The sequence below is a fragment of the Nyctereutes procyonoides genome, unplaced genomic scaffold, assembly GCF_905146905.1.
Source record: "Nyctereutes procyonoides isolate TBG_1078 unplaced genomic scaffold, NYPRO_anot_genome, whole genome shotgun sequence".
Taxonomy (NCBI): Eukaryota; Metazoa; Chordata; class Mammalia; order Carnivora; family Canidae; genus Nyctereutes; species Nyctereutes procyonoides.
This window is the reverse complement of record NW_026575132.1, coordinates 20,005,405-20,025,499: the sequence shown is the minus strand read 5'-3', so window position 1 is coordinate 20,025,499 and position 20,095 is coordinate 20,005,405. Positions and strand designations below refer to the sequence as shown.

The 20,095-nt window shown below is 34.5% G+C and overlaps 1 protein-coding gene and 1 pseudogene across 1 annotated transcript in view; one reads left to right on the top strand and one right to left on the bottom strand.

Moving 5' to 3' along the window:
• ERBB4 (erb-b2 receptor tyrosine kinase 4) overlaps positions 1-20,095 on the top strand; it is a 1,090,474-nt gene that overhangs the window by 164,490 nt on the left and 905,889 nt on the right. The gene's annotated exons all lie outside the window — the stretch shown is intronic.
• Positions 245-6,711, bottom strand: LOC129523055 (ATP-binding cassette sub-family F member 2-like; annotated as a pseudogene).

Below are 20,095 nucleotides of genomic sequence, written 5' to 3'. Positions count from 1 at the left end.
GGAGTGTGGCCCCAAAGGCCCGGCCCAGCCCGGGCAGAGGCTCACACATTGTGGGTCCTCCTGGTGAGCTGGGGCTCTTCGCCCACCAGCTTGGACTTGAGGTGCTCCTTGTAGGCCAGGATGTTTTCCAGGCCACTTGGTGATTGTCTGCTTCTCACAGACCCAGATTTCCTGGGCAACCTGCTGAATGAGTCTGCAATCATGGCTGACCAGCATCATACTCACCTCAAACTCATTGATGGCATCAGCCAGGGCGTCGATGGTCTCGATATCCAGGTGTTTGATGAGATGAGACGTCTAAGTCCTGCTGCTCTTGTAAATGCTGATGGTAACACCCTATCTTGACATGAGAGTGTTTTTGGATGGTCCTGTCAGTGGGTAGTAGCTCTCCAGTTAGCAACGTCAGAAGATTTGACTTCCCTGCTCCATTGGGCCCCACCAGAGCCACTTATGTATCAAGATTGATACCAAATTCTAGATTGTTGTAGATGCAAGGCCCATCTTTTGTATACTTGAAGTTCACATTTTGCACCATAATGACAGATGGAGGAATCTTGCCACATGGTGGGAAATAAAATGACAGTGTCTTGTCCCTCACAACCCTCTCTGTCATTCCAGATGCCATCATTTTCTGTAGTGTTTTCTCCTTGTTCTGGGCTTTCCGGGCCAGCTTGGCGCTGCCATGACCAAATCTAGCAATGTAGTTCTTCATGTGTCCAATCTGATCTTGCTCCCAGTGAAACCTCTTCATCCGGTTCTCCTCCAGCTCCAGCAGTATCTTCACATATTGGTCATAATTACCCGTGTAATACTTCAGATTCTTTTTGTGCATATGAATGATATTGGTATAGACACCATTCAGAAAGTCCTGGGAATGGGAGACGAGGACCAGGATGCACTTAAAAGTCTTTAATTCTTCTTCCAACCACACAGAAGCCTCGAGATCCAGGTGGTTGGAGGGCTTGTCCAGGAGCAGCATGAAGGGCTGAGTGAAGAGGGCTCTGGCGAGGGCAACCCTCATTCTACAGCCCCCACTGAAGTCTTTCAGCTTCTTGCGCTGCATGGCAGGAATGAAACCCAGTCCATGCAAGATCTGGGAGGCCCTCATTTCCACCTTGTCAACATCCAGCTCCTCCAGTCACTCGTAGAGCTCCATGAGCTTCTTACACTCAGCATCCTCGTGAGCCAGCCGCTCAGCCTCCCTGTGCTCTGTGTCAACTTCCATCACACACTGCAAAGGTGTCTTGTCACTAGAGGGCATCTCCTGAGTCAGATGGTAGATGCCAGTGTGCTCAGGGATGGGCACTTCCCGTTTCCCAATAGCAGAGAGCAGCATGGACTCTCTAATTCCATGTAAGTCAATGAGGCCATAATGATGGCCTGAGTTTAATTCCTTTTGGTGTCACTGATTAGCTCTTGACCATGAAAGGTGAGGGAGAGGTTGATAATGTGGGCTGCAGTACTGTTGGGGTGAGAGGCAAGGACACCAATGTCAGCTCTAGCAGCAGCTTTCTTCATCTCAAAGTCCTCTAGCTCCTTGGTCAGAAAATCCACTTCTATGGTCTCTCGGCCATTGGCCTCCTCATTTTTCTCCTCTGCCACCTGTGGTTCTGTGACAGTATCTCCATTTTCTTCGTGTCCCTTTCTGGGCCGCCGTCGTGCTTTGGCAGCTTCCTTCTTTTTGGCTGCCTTCTTCTTGGCCAGGTCAGAGGGCGTAGTGATGAACCACAGGGGTACGAAAGTGTTCTTACAGGGAGCTGGGCCTCACTGCTCAGCCTCTGTCGCAACCTATTTCTAATTTATATTCAATTAGTCTCCAGTGATTTTTTTTTAAAGGATTTATTTATTTATTTTTGGAAAGCGAGAGAGTGCAGGGGATAGGGGAAGACAGACAGAATCCCAAGCGGACGCCCACTGAGCCTGACACAGGGCTCAATCCCAAGACCCGAAGTTCGTGACCTAAACTGGAATTAAAAGTCGCACTCAACTAACTGAGCCACCCAGGCACTGCAGTGATTTTTAAGATTACAATGCTTATTACACTAACAGCCAGCTAAGAAAAAAAAATTGTTATGTGGGGTAATAAAATTAGGTAATAAGTATATTCAGTTTTAGGAAACTTATTGGTGCAAATTTTGATATTTGATAAGTTGAAGAATAAGAACTTGAATAAATAGACCTACTGATAAAAATGTATCATTTGTTGCTATTGACATTATGGTTGAAACTATGTGAACAAATACATACCGTATTTAAGGCAATCAAGGCCCAAGGGTTATGTTTTTTTTAACAGAAATGTAAATGGCTTTCATGATTCTGAACATTAAAATATTAATAAGATTTGGGGTTTGAGAGTAGGAAGATAAGATTCCTAAAGTAATGGGAAGTAAAAAATGAGAATAATATTACCAATATGTTATACATTTTCATAATTTCCATTAATTTCAATGAAATTCATTACCCCTAAAAGTTTAAAATTCAAGGCCCAGTATATTTTATATATCACTTTTTAAAACTTCCATAAAAATATCTTTAAAGTGATATATCTTATGATTAATTCCCTTATATTTCCAAGTAGCTATCGATGAGAGTTACCATGACTAAATGTGTGTCATTCTCCAGGCTGATGTCTTATACTCTTCCACATTTAATCTTTGGTCAACTAATCATTTTATTAATTTATCTGTTTTATCTATATATTTCTTTAATTCTTCATTTTATTTTCTACATATCTCAGGCTCCTAAAAGATTTCAAGAGGTAGGATTTTAAAAATGATTTTCTAAGACATGAAAAAAAAATACTACCTACTTTGAACAAAATTAGTATATTCCTTTCAAGAAAAAAAAATCTACACTGCTAGAAATCTAGATTAAATAAAGTCTCTCCAATGGATTAATCAGATGCATACTATAAAACATATTTTATCATTAAAGTAATGTTAAGGTTCAGACCAAAGAAAATTAATATTGGTAAAGAATAATAGAAAATTAAAAATTATCAAAAAATTAATCTTGGATAGATACTTGTATCTTTTAAGATCTCTCTTTTTTTTAATTTATTTATGATAGTCACAGAGAGAGAGAGAGAGAGAGAGAGAGAGAGAGAGAGGGGCAGAGACATAGGCAGAGGGAGAAGCAGGCTCCATGCACCGGGAGCCCGATGTGGGATTCGATCCCGGGTCTCCAGGATCGCGCCCTGGGCCAAAGGCAGGCGCTAAACCGCTGCGCCACCCAGGGATCCCTTTTAAGATCTCTTTAAAATGTTTCCTTTTTGTGTTTTCTTTCAATGCTATATGGAAGAAAAGGAAATTTAAGTATAAGGATTACAAAATCAAATGCATAACAGGGCCACACAGATAACATAAGTAAATGAAGAGAAGTATGATCAACCCTGTCACGGGAAAAATGTAATGTCTTGTCACGAAAGAGGCAATGCCACTCGGTTCCAGCTAGTACCATGCAAAAAATATTAGCCAATTTTTACATGAGCTTCTAATTTATCAAGAAATTAATATCTTTTTATGAACTCTCTCCCCACTTTTAAGCTTTACAAATAATTTGAGAATTTTAAACAGCATAGAAGCCAAACAAAATATAAAACGGGCCTCGTTTAGCTTGTGGCCTGGGTATTTTAGCAACTTTCGTTTTAGAAACTTCTGAATCCTAGATCAGTACTTTGCAAACTTTGATGTCCATTGCAAAGATTGTTAAAATGCAGATCTTGTTCAGAAGATTGGTCTCAGGTCTGAGACTGCATTTCTCATGAGCTTCTCAGGTGCTACTGCTGCTGTTGCTGCTGGTTTGTGAGCCACATTTTGAGGAGTAGAGTCCTGTAGTGCTAGTCCTATAGCAGACCTTATGCATCTTCCAACCTGGGTGTGATGATTGGCCTCATCTCAAAAGACAATTCCCATTGACTGGTAATGATTACCAGGAATAGTTTGTCTACTGTGAGCGAGGAAAAAGTAAAAGAGTGCTGTCATGTGTGTCTTATATTTACCATCCCTGAGTTAATTTGGCCCTCTCAGTTTACAAACAAAGAAACAGGTTCAGAGAGATTAAATGACTCCTCCGCCTGGTACATCTAAGTGTTTACACGACAAAAACTAGTATTTCTGGAGACTATATTAGTATGCTTGCACTGCCATAACAGAATCCCACAGGCAGAGTGACTTAGACACATAAATTTATTTTCTAATAGTTCTGGAGATTGCAATTTTAAGGTGAAGGTACCAGCCACGCAGCTTTATTGTGAGTTGTCTCTGTTAGGCTTTTATTTACTTTATTTTTATTTTTTAATAAAAAATATATATTAAATATATATATATTTGAGAGTGAGGGAGAGAGAATGCAGTGGAAAGGGCAGAAGGACAGGGAAAGAGAGAATCCTCAAGCAGATTCCTCCCAACTTACCATGGAGCCCCAGAGGGATGGGTCCCAGGACCCTAAGATCATGACCTGAGCTGCAATCAAGAGTTAGATGCTTAACTGATTGAGCTGCCTGGGCACCCCTGGTAGGCTTTTATTTTATTTAACTTTTTTTGGTCAGATTTTATTTATTTATTTATTTATTTATTTGAGCAAGAGATCACAAGGAGGGAGGAGATGAAGAAACAGGCTCCCTGCTGAATAGGGAGCTGATGCAGAGCTCTATCCCAGAACCCTGGGATCAGGACCAGAGCCTGAGGCAGACACTTAACCCTTTGAGCCACCCTGGTGCCCCTCAGCTAGGCTTTTAAATGCCTGTCTTCTCTCTGTGTCCACATATGGGTCTTCCTATGTGCACGAGATTGAGAGAGACATCTCTAGTGTCTCTTCTTCTTCTTCTTCTGCCTTATTTTCCTTCTTTCTCTTCTTATAAAGAAACTAGTCCTATTAGATGATGTCCTACCATTATGACTTCATTTAATCTTAATTATTTTCTTAAAGGCCCTATATCCAAATACAATCATGTTGGGGGTTAGGCCTTCAACATATAAATTTTTAAGGAACCCAATTCAGTCCACTACAGAGAGATTTTATTAATTTCAGGTTAATTTATACAACTGTAATTAATCATCATTAATAAAAACATACTATTGAATGCCTTCATGACTTTGATAAAATTTTGTGGAACAGTTGAAATCTATTTAAACAAACATCTGTTCTTTTTTATTCGTATGATTTTGATCCATTAAACTGAATGCAGAAAAAATTTTTAAAGCAATTTTTATATTATTCAAATAGGGATACTACATGTTCTAAGTTATGTGTCCTTACATTTATTAGTGATACTCTTGTGAGAAAGATGTGTATCATTATTGAAAAAATAATTTAGAAATATTAACAGAAATCTGTTCTCATTTACTCTTTTTATAACAACCTTTTCCAAGAGCTCAACAGTGTGGTATATGATAGCTGTAGACCTTGCTGACCGAATCTGTATACTCCATGATCCCAAGCTTTCCTGTAAAGAATCTTTATATCCTTAACATTGAAAGGTGTAATTTGTACCACAGAGCTGGTCAAGGTCAATGTTCTTTCTCCCCCCCCCCCAATAACTTCTATATCCTCTGTGAGAGGTAAGCTATATAATGAAGCTGAGATAATAACCTAATTGTCATTTTACTTCATTATTGCTTTGTGAGAAAGTGATATTTGCAGTCTTACCAAGCTGCAAAATGAAAACTGTCAAGATTCTTAATGTAACTGTGGTTTATATCAGATACACCATAGTGAGCATCAGAGACAATATTAGAATTAGTATTAGAATACCTGTTTCAAGTTCATTCTTATTTTGTAAATAGTATGTAAATGGTGTCTAAGCAGATTTTGTCAATCAAATTTAGTCTCTTTAGAACACTTGTGCCTTGAAATGGTGATACCTGCCTTCTTGACCTCATTGCCACTGAATGACATGTGACACATATATAGAGAATTTTATTGGATCTGAAGGGGCTGTGTATGTCATGTACTGAATTGCCATTGTTAATTTGGCTGATGTGACTGGGCAGGCTTTTTACCTTCAAATAACAACTGAGTAAAGACAGTTTTCCTCAATAGGAAGCTATTCTCGGGACACTTGGGTGGCTCCATGGTTGAGTGTGTCTGTGTACCTTCAGCTCAGGGCGTGATACCAGGGTCCTGGGATCAAGTCCCACATCAAGCTCCTGATGCAGGGAGCCTGTTTCTTCTTCTGCCAGTGGCTCTGCTTCTCTCTGTGTGTCTCTAATGAATACATAAATAAAATCTTTGAAAAAAAAGCTATTCTCATCAACATATGCTTGTGGTTATACAAATTTTAGTAAATTTAAACATATTTTTTGCTCTTTGTGTGCTAGTTAGCTTGAAAACATTATTTTGATATATAGATGGAAGAGTGTTAAACATGTATAAAATGGTGCAAGGATATCATTAAATATGAAACAGATTCTACTGACTTATCAAAGGCTATTTGTATCCTATATGCACTTGTTATTTTAGTTTTTTACCCCATAAAATTGTTTGTAATGGAAAAATACTTTTATTAAAATTAAGTTCGAAACAAAGTTATAAGTTTTTTTTTCTGTACTTGTAGTTAATTCAGTTTGAGTGATAGTGCTGAATTTGTAATAGATTGTCAATACTTTTAATGATATTTGGTTTATGGTCCTTAATATTGTTTCATTTTCTATAATTTCATTTTAGAATTGTTACAGCTTTCTTTGCATTGTTATAACGTTTTTGCTTCATGTTTTCCTCTAAGTCTTATGATTTATGTATTCTTATTTCTGCTCTAAATGAGAATGAACACATTTTCTAAAACAGCTTTTAAAAAACCTCATCAGCACAAAAAGAAAACTTCATTTAATCAAGAAAATCAAAGAGTTCACTGGATAATTTGGGTGTTTTATTCTTATGTAAGCTTATATATCTTTGAAAATTTTTGTTTGGCTAATTTAATTATATGTCTTTGAAAATCTTATTTGGAGATTCTCAAAGAATGATATTAGTTACGTATTCTAGATGACAGAAAGGCTAATTCCAGGTTCAGAAATTACAAGCAAACATATTTTTTCATTCCTTTTTTTTTTCACTTAAAAAGATTTTGACTTTCACAAATTATGTGATTTATTTAAGCTTGAAGCAGAGACTGTAATCATTCATAGTTAGCAGTCTGTTATATGCACACACACACGTACACACACACACACACACAAAACTAATCTGTTACAGCTTCCTAATTCAGAAGACTGCCCTCCCTGTCTCCCACTGAAATAAGTGATCCTGAATGGATAGAGTACTGGCATGCATAGAATGCAAGTCAGTCTTAATAGCCAGAATAGTGTATTTTGGGGATGGGGGAGAATGGAATTTATTTAGAGTCTGCTCACAGCTTAATCTGCAACCACAAGTGTCAGTGGCCTTGGCTCTCACTCCCAGCTTCTTTTGATGAGCCACAAAACTTTTTTGCCCTCTCCTGAATAGAGAAGGTATAATTTGCCATAATAATCAAAACTTTGTATCATTATGGTCACAGCTGATTCAGCTTTTTAATAATACATTTAAACGGGGAAAAATAAGTATGAACCTTATGGGAGAGCTTACATTGTTTGTCAGCCTTTTTATTCCCTTTCTTTGGTGTTTTGTTTTGCTTGTAAAGGCTGCCCAGTTGTATTATCCCTGGCTTCCCTACTCTGCAAATTGCTGACTGAGAATTCTTTATTAGCACTAGTAGGAGTCAAGGGGCTTTAGACAGAAATTCATTTTTTTGAAAGAAAAAAAAACAGATTCTAATTGGGCACAGGACAACTTGGAAAAGCATAGCATGCACAGTGTAAAAAATTTTGGCAATACATGCTCTGAATCACTTCCCGAGTATTATCCCATCTCTTTCCTCTCATCTCCCTAAACAATCAGCTAGCTGTATGCTAGGTTGATTCAAAAGAATGGCTGATTGCAGAAGGAATTAGAACTACTCAACAAAACCAAAGTAAGAAGTTGTAGCTCAATATTGAGATATGCAGTATTCCACATTTGAAGTGAATTTTTACTAGGTCGAGATTCTTCAATAAACTGCCAATTATATTTTTTTAAGACTTGTGGAATGGTGCCATTCCAGAGTGCCAACTACATGGGTTTCATGATTTCTCTTAAAATATTCAACATATTAACATCGATAAGTATACTTACTTATACCCTGGATCTCCTTCCCATTACCTATGTGATATCTGTGAGTCAAGTTAAAATCTATGGAGGAAGAATAAGAAGTTGGTAGTTCTAGAAAGATTTAAAAATCTGAATATAAGCTTTCATAGAGGCTGGTTTAGCTGTGGTATAATTTCACAGTAGGTTGAAAAAGAAAATAAAGTGCATATCCTAAAGCTGAGAAATTAAATATATATATTTTTAACTCTTGATAGATTATGCCTATGCGGGGATCCCTGGGTGGCGCAGCGGTTTGGCGCCTGCCTTTGGCCCAGGGCGCGATCCTGGAGACCCGGGATCGAATCCCACGTCGGGCTCCCGGTGCATGGAGCCTGCTTCTCCCTCTGCCTGTGTCTCTGCCTCTCTCTCTCTCTCTCTCTCTCTGTCTGTGTGTGTGTGACTATCATAAATAAAAATTAAAAAAAAAAAAGATTATGCCTATGCTTACTTGGTACTAATGTGTCTATTTAAACATGAAAGATCAGTTACTTTGCACAGCTAAACAGGTGATATTATTACATGTATTGGTTTACTCAAGTAGAAGTAGATAAAATGTACACTTTTATTTGTTCTCTTGCATTGAAAAATGCAACAAAATTGTATTCCAGTGTAAATTCTTATATAAATTGATTCATCTGACAAATGTTTATGCAACTGCTTTCCAAATAAATATGCAAGTTTTTTTTTTTTTAAGAAACAACAAATGCAGTTGTCTTAAATATATTTGCTCTCAATTGTAAATTATTTTAATTTGTCTTTTAAATAGATAGCTGGCTTTGGTTTATTCTTATCTAAGTTTATTGTTGGATTTTAAAGTTTCATGATAAATGAGACTATAACATTTGAAATAATAATTCAGCAAAATAATGATTAGATTTTTTGTCATCCGTATATTTTACTTTTCAAGGAAGAATATACAATGTATTTCTTTTGTCAATGATAATGAGGTAAAACAATTATCAGTCAAATATCTGTTTATTTTAGTACCTAACTTTACTTATACCAAAATGATTTTTTCCATAGTAATGTCTTAAAAAGATATAATGAAAATAAATTCTTTTTGTATTGTATATTATGCAGAAAAGTTTGCATATGCCATTTAATTGTACAATTATGAAAATTATACACCTTTTTATATTATCTAACAACATTTAAATTTTAAAAATATAGGTTATCATCACGTAAGTATGACTCTGGTGTATATACCTTGAATTCTAATTATAATGGAATATATTTTAAAATGTTAAATGTAATATCTGCTCTTAGTCATTTTTTAGCCAACACATATACTATGCAATCAGCAAATAAAGTTTTTCATGTTTTGAATTCAAGTGTTTATATGTGTTTGTAGGCATGTAAAATATCTTTTTAATTATGATGGCTCAGATGGGAAAAAATCAGATAAATGGACTGCAAATGTCATTTGGGAATTGTATATCATAATTAAATTTCAATTTTTATAATTAGACCTGTTAAATTACAGGTCTTTTAAAAAGTATAACTTTGTCTATGAGAGGAATATACAGATACACAGTTGTATATGTGTTCTAAGTTAAATTCTTGCTCTGAGATCAAAATTGCAAAATTTTATCTAACATTTCTATTGAATTATTTCTTATACACTAAAGATTGTGTTGGCAGTGACTATGTCATGATATTAATGAAGTTTTCTATTTGGGAAATATGGCTATTCATAAGCCATTTTAAAGTTTAAGAATGAGATATACCATTATTTGGTATTGCAACTCATCAATGTCTGTGAGTGTATTAGGGATAAGTATCAGGAGAAAAAATCATATTATATAGCTTAAATGACAGTTTTATGTTTTCTCTTTACTAGTCAGATTGTATTAATTTTTAAAGAGTGGAAACAGATTTCTAGCATATCAAAATGGATTTGTACCTAAATAGAAATGATATATGAGTATATGCCTAAAAAAATAAAACACATTGTTGATGATCTATAAGAGCATATAATTATAAGTGCTATTATCTTTTCTTTAAAATTAGCAGCTGAATTGGCTTGTTCCTTTGTTTAACTTATTTTGACTTCAAATTAAGCCTTTATTTTAGTATATTGTTGGAATTAGTTAAATATTTGGAATTCATGATTTTGCTAGATTCTACCAATAAAGAAAAACAGAAGCATAGCTATTGAATTAAAAACTTTATAATACCAGAGTAGAAAAATATGTGTAGCTAAAAATGAGATTTTTTTTTACAATTCTTTGAAATGTTCAATTATTTATCTCAAATATTTTTATAACCTGGAAAAAATTTTCTACATGAAACTATTTTTAAATGTTATGCCTATACAATTGTATGCCTTCTCTGGCTACAATTTATTGTGCATATTCTATCTATTAAAATGCTTATTAAGATATTATATATTGATCATGTAAAAGATGCACTTATTTGTAAAATGTTGATACACCCAAAAGTATCAGAGTATTACAGTATATAATCAATTTGATGGTGCAAATGTATATGCCTGAATAAGTGTATTTCCCTAATATTATTGATTTCAATTTTAATTTTCATAATCTTTTATTAGTATATATAGAAAAAGAGTGAATCCAGATCCATTTTGTTGTGATTTAGTATAATTTATGTTTATCTCTTTTACCCATGGCTTCAATATCTTGGGTTAGAAAAGCTAGTTATCCTGTTCTACTCCTCTTTTCAAGGTATAGAAAAACTTTCATATTTCTGCTTTTCCATATTAATCAAATGATGTTATGATAACCATGAGCCAGGCATTTCCAAATAGATATTATTATCCTTTTTTTGTGGACAAGTGGTTGAGAATCATGGTGGTTAAATAATTTGCCTAAGGCAATATAGCTATAGTTGCCAGAAATATATTTCAAATTAGTGACTGGCAAGCTACAAACCCCTTGCTCTAACTATTATTCTAAAATAGCTATAGAAAAGCTTTCTTCTAAGCATGCATTCTCTGCACTATGGATTTTGTTTTCTAGTATAGAAAGTCTGGCCCAAATTTTTTATTGATTATATGAATGCAAGTGAAAGAGTTGATTTATAATAATATTCTGAAGTGCAGTGTGCTCTTGAAGGTCAAAATTTCAGTTATGATATTTGCTTTACAGCCCATATTCAAAATATCTCCTCTTGAATATACCAACTTCAGAAAGAGCCACTCTGTCTTGAGGTCAGCCTTCTGAGAGAAATCAATGCTCATTCAGTCTGAAATATTTATTCAGTCTGTTTGACTAGTGATGTCTAGACAAGTGGTGCGTTTGACCCAACTAATGTAGAACCTCCTTGAAAGCTCGTCTATTTGACCAGTGATGTCTAGACAAGTGATATATTTGACCCACATAATACAGAATCTTCTTAAAGACCTAAAATCAAGATAGTTAAGACTTTATTCATTTAATCATATGCACCATATTAAAATTTTGTTATGCAAAAGTTTATATTGGTTTATATTGAAACTTTTCCATAGTTTAAAAAATCTTTATAGGGCTTAAGGATGGCACTGGGATACATTTGAGAGGACACATTTGTAAAACTTAACAGTTTAAACAAACAGACTTAACCTCTTCAGTAACTACTATTTGTTTAGAAATTGTTTCTCAGGGGAAATTTTTTGATTACAACTCAAATTATGGCCAATTCAAGAAGTATGTGCTGCATATTAAAATACCCTATTAAATATTAGTTTATTTTTCTTCTCTAAGAAACTTAGAAATATTGAAGATGACTGCTTTCTGTGACGGAAAATAATTGTCTTACTCTTCTTAAAATCCCACGAAATATTTATACCATGGTCATTAACAAAAATAGACAGTGTCTACTAAGTTCAGTCATGTAACAACACTGACTTCTGACCCATAATGTACTAAATATTAGAACAGATATTATTACTAAGACATAAAGTTGCTTAAAGAGTTTGAAGGAAAAAAAAAAGAGATTATTTCCAATTGCCAGAGGGAAGCAGTAACAGATGGTTTGTGAAGAGATTTAGATATGAAACTTGGAGTTTCCAGGAAAGGTAGACCTGTAGAAATGGGGGCTGGAGGATAGATATGCAATCAGAAGTCATGTATTGAGGCCAGGGTATGGGAAAGGGCGAGGAGTGTATGACACCGAAAAGTTTTGTTTTACTTGTGCACAGTAGCAGAATGGCTGAGAAAGATTGAAAGTTAGCTCTGGAAAGGTATTATGAACACTTTGGAAGCCTCCAAGATTCTCTGATTGTGGGACTATGAAAAGTCTATTAAGTTTTACAAATAGGAGGTCATTGTGGATGCCTTCATTTTGAAGTGATAGAAAGGTTCTTTGTCAGGGATAGTGAAGGGTCAGTTTTCCACAAATAGATCCTAGACTAACACAGTGCTGATACGGAAGAAGAACATTGGCTTACTTCTAGTGTCTTGATAAAATAAGGTTATGTGATATTCTGGGTTCTAATCAGTGAGTCTAGATACAAAGGTGCAAATTCTTTTTGAGACAAAAGTTACATCTTTGACTTCAGTGGAAACTTTGTATATCCCTGCGGGCACATATTAAAACAGAACCAAACCAAACCAATAATGACATTCTCTCTTGGAGGAAAAGAAAAAAAAAAAAAAAAAAGAAGAAGAAGAAGAGTAGAATATGCTTTGTTTCTGCAGCAAATGTAATTTTTAAAAATCTTTTCTCTGGTTAGCATGAGTTTTCTTACCTTTAAGAAAACACAGAAAATCTTCACAATAGAATATTGGGTTCTGCTTCCTTTGATGTAGTAATGCATATACAATATTGCACTAATGATTAACTGCTGTGCCCCTAAGGTTTTCCCCAGACAAAACCGCCTTTCAGCAGATTCCTTATCTGCTATCAGGGGAGTGTTTACAGCAGCTAAAACTCTTAAGCGCCTTGTCTCTGAGACTGATGGGGATAATTAAGCCAGTGTTTGCCAGCCCTCTGCTCTTCTTTTCTGTGAGGTTGGAAACCAGGAAAAAAGGGATGCATTAGCCAAAAATAAAACCCTGGAAATTCATATTCAGCAATTCGGTATAGATTTTATTGGTTGACTCTCCTCCAAACCTTCCACTTTGTGACATAAACATTTCTAAACCTTTAGGCAGAATAGAAAATTGTTCTCTTAATACACATCATCTGATTTTCTATAAAGGAAAATATATATTTTAAAATGTAATTAAAATGTATAATGCATTTAAATATATATCTCCAAGTTTTTAAATAATTATTTCTGATTTGATGGCACATATCAAATTTAGAACTGGTTTAATATGTATGGTGACGTTAATAAATAGGGAGTGGTATTGTCAGTCAAGACTTTTAAAAATGGTCTTGTGGTTGAAGGCTTTGTCGTTTTTAGAACAATAGTTACGGTGAAATTGCGTGACAAAATATGATTTGCAGTGCTTTATTCGCCCTCACCCCCCATCCTCTGGATCTCCGGAGGAAGAATTCTCATAAGCAATTTTAAATTTTTATGTAACTCAAACACCCCTACACCCAACATGGGGCTCAAACTCACAACCCCAAGATCCAGAGTCATGAGTTCCACCAACTGAGCTAGCCAGGCACCCCCCATAAGCAATTTTAAATGGTTTGTACAAAAATGTAACTGAAATAGAATAATTTATACCAATTGCTCATGCCACAAGTTAGGGCAGTATACTATCTTAATCTATACTCAGTGCAGTTTTTTTTTTATCATGTGTTATAAACATCTTTTAACCCCAACGGTTCATAACTGAAGTTAGATTCAGAATCCAATGTTTAATTTTGGTGAATGATTGCTTAAGACATTATTAAAGTATGAATTTTTTTTTTACTTCTTTAATTCACTCTTAATTGTCGATAATGGCAGGCAGCATTTAACTTCTGTGATCTTTGGTCCAATTAAGACTATGCTATGCTATAGTCTTTCATATTACTTAAATTGTTCATAGTTCAGACAAAATGACTACATATATGTGTGTGTGTATGTATCTATATGCAAAGAATTCCAGTAATTAAAAAATACATAGTCTTAATGTCCAAGAGATTCAAATTAAAAACCTAGGTTACAATTAGCTAAGATGCCACATAAGATGATAAGAATTTAGTCCCTTTTTAAAATTTATAATCCTCTATTACTTGAACAGAACATTTTTCAGACAAACTGTTTGCTCTACAAGTGTACTTTACTTTTCCCTATTTTAGGAGATAAATCAGAATATTGTCAGACAGAACCAAGCTGAAGATTGACTGTATTATTTGGTAACAGATACTCTGCTGGCTACAAATGTAGAATATGTAGGGAAAAAATGATCTTATGAAAAACTACAAAAGCATATAGAATATTTTAAAATAATAGTAAGATAACATGGATAAACAAGTCATTTAAGGATTTTATGAATCATCCTGTTGGAAAGATTAACATAGTTTTTTTTAAAGAAATATGTTCATATTATAGAAAGATATGACTCTACTCAGAAATGGACATATAAATAATAGTTGGTATGTTTGAATATTAATATTGTGAAGCAAATTTTTTTTTTAGAAACTTGAAGATATCTATAGAAAGCCATTTAGAAATACTCTCAAAAGCAAGATTAGCCTAGAAAATGTACTTTGACAAATAAGAAAGGAATTGAGTACACTATGTTCAAGAGTAATCTAATGGAGATTCTGGGTGAAGCCAGTGAAAATCAAATGAATCCATCACCATGAAAACCATCATTGTTTGTCCATTATCTAAACCCTCACAGCTCAGAAAGGATACTTTGTCCCCCCCCACTGTGCTTACCTACTACTATATTCTTGCAGTGTAATGTAGTATCCAAGTGACCGTAGGTCTGAACAATTTCAAGTCTCTCACACAGTGCAGGGCAGCACACAGTACCTTTGATAGAAAGCTACATTTCTGCACTCTTCATTGTTAAGCAATTGTAAAGGAGTCTGGTAAAAGGAAAATGTCAGACGTGTTTATGAAACCATTTTCAGTTCCTGGGCTTTACTGCGGGCAAGTGCATATTTCCTTGAAATGAAGATGGGAAAAGGGAAAAACGAAGTATTTCCAAGTATTAAGTTTGATGAAATGAAGCTCTAGAAGATTTATTATAAATTTCTTCTTAACTATCTTTGGCCTGCTTTCCACAACTAATCTCTAACAAGTGAACACACACACACACACACATATACACACATGGTAACTGTTTTTAAAGGCATATTCTCATTTCCTTCTTCACAGATAAGTATGCTAAATTGATCTTACCAATTTATCATAAGAGTGGGAGGACACCATCAAAAGAAACTTTATAATTTATTATAAAGAGGCAATGACAAAATATTTAAAGAAAACGAATCATTTTTTATTTTAAAATTCATTGTTTTGAATGAAATAATATTAGTAAGGATCTGTGTTGTGAACAAAAGTGAAATGGAAGAAGCAAAAGCTGAGAGACAAATTATCTTGTGGAATATCAGCTTTCTCCATTTAATTTTTGAAAGATAAAACACTGATATCATCCATTATGCATAGTATTTGTGAGACATTTTGTTTATGTATATTAGAATTCAAATTATCATGTTTAAAATTAAATGCCTAGGTCACCAAAATCCTTCTAAATGATGCTAACAGAACAAAATATACTCATGTTTGATTTAGAAAACCTAGAGTCTAAAAACATCTTAATAAGATGTTTCTATGAACACATTACAAAGATAGCAAAACCAAGCAATTCATTTTATTTTCTGTAGAAAATAGTATTATAGATAATGTTCAAGTAATTGGCCTCAGCATGAGCATTTAAAGTGCTGAGGTAAAGTTGGTAAGTTCAATTTATCAAACAAAGGATGTTTTTTATGTGGGTCCATCTGTCTATCTGGGAAGCAAGTGTGCTTGCTATGAGTTTATGATTAAAAACTAGAGAATTTGCCTAGGGAGTTGTAAAAATAAGTTGTTAAAATGTATTAACTTGTTATTTAGATAAGCATGGAATACAACAAAAAAGTAATACTTTTCTTTCAAGGAGTTAAATATTAAGTGATAAATTGTGACTAACATGCTTTTTTGAAATATGTTTTTGGTGATTAAAATAATTTCACTGTTGGGAGGAGAAGGAGCAATAAGAAACAAATCGTAGCATCAGTATAACCTTTAGATTTTTTATTCTGTGTAAACCAACATGAACAAAAAACCATTTAGGGTGGTGTATCTGGGACAGACTAACTGGCCTTTCTCCCCATTGATGGAAGGAAATATGTATAACTTGATTAATGATGTCTTCCTCTCTTGTTATATCATATTTGTAATTTGTGTAGTTTGTGGGGATCAGTGCAACAAAATGGTTGCCTGCCCCCTTCAAATTACTGGCTAAAACAGTCTGCAATGAGCAGTTTAGAGCAGCAAATATTATTTAAAGATACTGAACTTGTTAACAGAATCAGCTTCTTATAGAAAAGGTCAGATAGCTTTTACGTTCAAAGTTGGGTATTGTTGTAAGAATAAAAAAGAACTGTTTTTACCTCTGGGAGTTTATTTGTCTTTTTTTTTTCCTGGGAGTTTATTTGAACCATATTATTGTACATAAAGGGGAATTCATTTAATTTTATTTGGTGCTTTTCCTTAACCCTAGTGGTCCTGAACTACACAGTATAAATTTCCCTTACAATTGACATGGTTAACTTCTTGAGAAAAGGTCGGAAGTTGAGGTGGGAACAGGTGATATGTAAGTTGGCAGTGCTTTAGCCATGCTTATTAATATAAAATTTTGATTTCTTCTATATTTAACCCCATCATAGTTAATATAACATATACCCTTTAAAAGTTAGATTTTATTTAAATTCTGTAATAAATTCCATACTAAGAAGTTGACTATTTTTGAGTACATTGTAATAATAATAAGATTTTAAAGTGTCTTTTTTTGAGAAACTGGGGAAAAAAATGGGCTCACAATTATGAGACTAACCAGCAGCATTGTTAGGCCTACAGCTTTAGCATGGCAATTTCTTATCTCTCTTGAGTTTTTCTATAGCTGTTAAGCTAAAGCTAGACAAATGCCACTCAGCAACCTTCAGTGGCTACTTAAGGACTTTAATGGGTTTGTAGATCAGGGCTCTTTTTCTTTCCAAAGGAAGCAAACTTCATATTTTAGACCAGTTTTGTACTAGCCATGAGGAGGCCCATTTTGAAGTTTATTTAACGTTGATAGTTTGCTTGTGATTTTGTAATACAGAATCCTCAGCCTCTTAAAATAAGCCATTATTATTCTTCAGAATTTTCTCAAAGATGTAATGGTCTTGTCCATAAAATGTAAGAACACCTGAGCCTACACATAGTAAAATGACACATGAAGAATCAAATGCCAATGTAATTTATGAATTAAAGATGTCATTAAAAATTGAACTTGAAAATAGGGCTTGTGTTTTTAAAATACTGACTAGTCACCTTTTGTGAAATTATTCAAGTTAATTTTAATAGAAAGTAATTTTTAGATACACAAATTAAATATCATAGTCTCATTTCCCTCTTACACTGTTTTCTGGGGACAGGAATTACTGCCTTATTCAACATTAGATCATTAAGTCTAGAACAACTCTTTGCATTCAACATATGGTTAATAGGAACCTCCCGAAAACAAAATGAAACAAAGGAAAAGAAAATGAACAGATATATAAATGTTCCCAAGTCCAACTCTAGTTTGTAAAAGCCACTTGGAAATATTAAATGATTTATACCCACTTTCGTTTTTCAGTTACCTTCTCATTTCTCTTTCTGCAAATGCATCAAAGAGTCTCAACGCTAGAATGTCCCCATACTGGCAATGCTGGTTTTCAGGAGCAACCCTACCTCACTCTGTCTGTAAACAGATTTGAGATGTGAGTCTAAAGATAAAAAGCTTTTCTTTTGTGAAATTGCTGGTATAAAAAATGAGACTCTGAGTACTACTCAGGTTGTTTTCTCAATATATATATATATATATTTTATTTATTTATGAGAGAGAGAGAGAGAGAGAGAGAGGCAGAGACACAAGCAGAGGGAGAAGCAGGCTCCATGCAGGGAGCCCGATGTTGGACTCGATCCCGGGTCTCCAGGATCAGGCCCTGGGCCAAAGGCAGGCGCCAAACCGCTGAGCCACCCAGGCATCCCTATGATCTAGGTTTAAACTTGATGTTAGCTCCTAACTGTATAGACCTTTATCTGTGTGAAACTGCTTAGGGACAGCTGTTTTAAGTTTCACTTATACAATAGTCGTATTCTTTTGATTAGCCAACTGCATATGGAAAACAGACTAATTACAAATATATTTGCAGAATAAAAAAATAAACTTCATGGTCAGGATAAGCCAGGTTATATATAAGTCCTGCAGTGATATATATGTTCTGAAAAGTAACAAAAGCTTAAAGGAATGAAGGCTTATTTCTCTCTCGAGAGGGTCAATACAGGTAGACTACTTCTCTCCATCCTGTGGCTACACCATGTAGCGCTTGTGGTCTCCCAGATCATCATGTAAGAAAAAGAGATTGAGGTACACTGGTTCTTAACTGCATTGGCCCAGAAGCTACAACAGATATTTCTACTCATAGTCCATTGCCCAGACTTAGTTGTATGGTCCTGATATAAAAAATATTAGTTGAATCTGTCCCAGAGACTGTATTAACTCTTACTTAACTCTCTAGCCTGATGGTTCAAGATTTTTGTGCCCCCCACTCCCTTTCACACACTGGTCTACTGAATATATTTCAATACAGATTCCCTTCCCCCCCCTTTTTTTTTTCAATATCTGTTTGATTGTTCTAGTGAACAGTTTCAGAGATACTATATAGACTTTTAGGGTTGAAGTTTTTTTGAACGTACACAGGAAACAATAATAGCAAACTATCTGGTATATATGGTACCTGTTTAGAAAATAATTTCTAGGGCAGCCCGAGTGGCTCAGTGGTTTAGTGCTGCCTTCAGGTGATCCTGGAGTCCGGGGATCGAGTCCCACATCGGGCTCCCTGCATGGAGCCTGCGTCTCCCTCTGCCTGTGTCTCTGCCTCTCTCTCTGTGTGTCTCTCATGAATAAATAAATAAAATCTTAAAAAAAAAATAATTTCTAATGATTCATAGCAATACTTTATTATTTTTTAATGAGTCCCAGATCTAAAACTTAAAGCCATGCATTCATTGCCAGAGAATTCAAAGCTGAGAAAAACAGTTATCTCTCAAGACTGGTCTGAATTTTTTATTTGGCACAGAACAGCATTACATTAGATTTTCAAAGTGGAATTGTGGAAGTTTCCAGTATGCCAAACAACTCACCATGGTAAAATGATTTTTTAACAGGTGTTTTATTAACGATGTGTATTTTTGCTTTAATTTTGTAGCTTAAATGTACAAAATGATGGTGCTATTTTACATATCAAGTTTTATTAAATTTATTTTCATGATATTACATGTATACATTAATATATTTTATTTAATGCATGCAAGAGAGTAACCAATTTTAACTAAACTTTTTTAATTTAGCATCTTAACCGTCTGGTTGATAAATATTTTCCAATAAATTATTAGTTGTTTCCCAAAAGAAGAAAATCTATTGATAAAGCTTTTTGTCTTGGTTTCTGTTTTCATATCTAGTATATCCATTAACATTATTTTATAAAGTACTTTCTTTGCTTGAAAGATGATTCAATGCTAATCCATTTATATGAGGGTCATTTGCTAGTGTATGATTTTAGCAACATGATTATCTCTGTTGGTATAATCCATAGCAACCAAGATGTTCATACATCTCTGATTATATGTTTAGTTATTGGGGCAAAATAAGGAAAATGAACATTTTATTGTGACAGCTATTGTGGTTGTTAAGTCTTGAAAAGTGGCCAGCATAGGTAAGGAACTAAATTTTTTATTTTATTTAATCTTGATTAATCTAAATTTGAATACCCACATGTGGCTAGTACCAAATTTGGTCAGTAC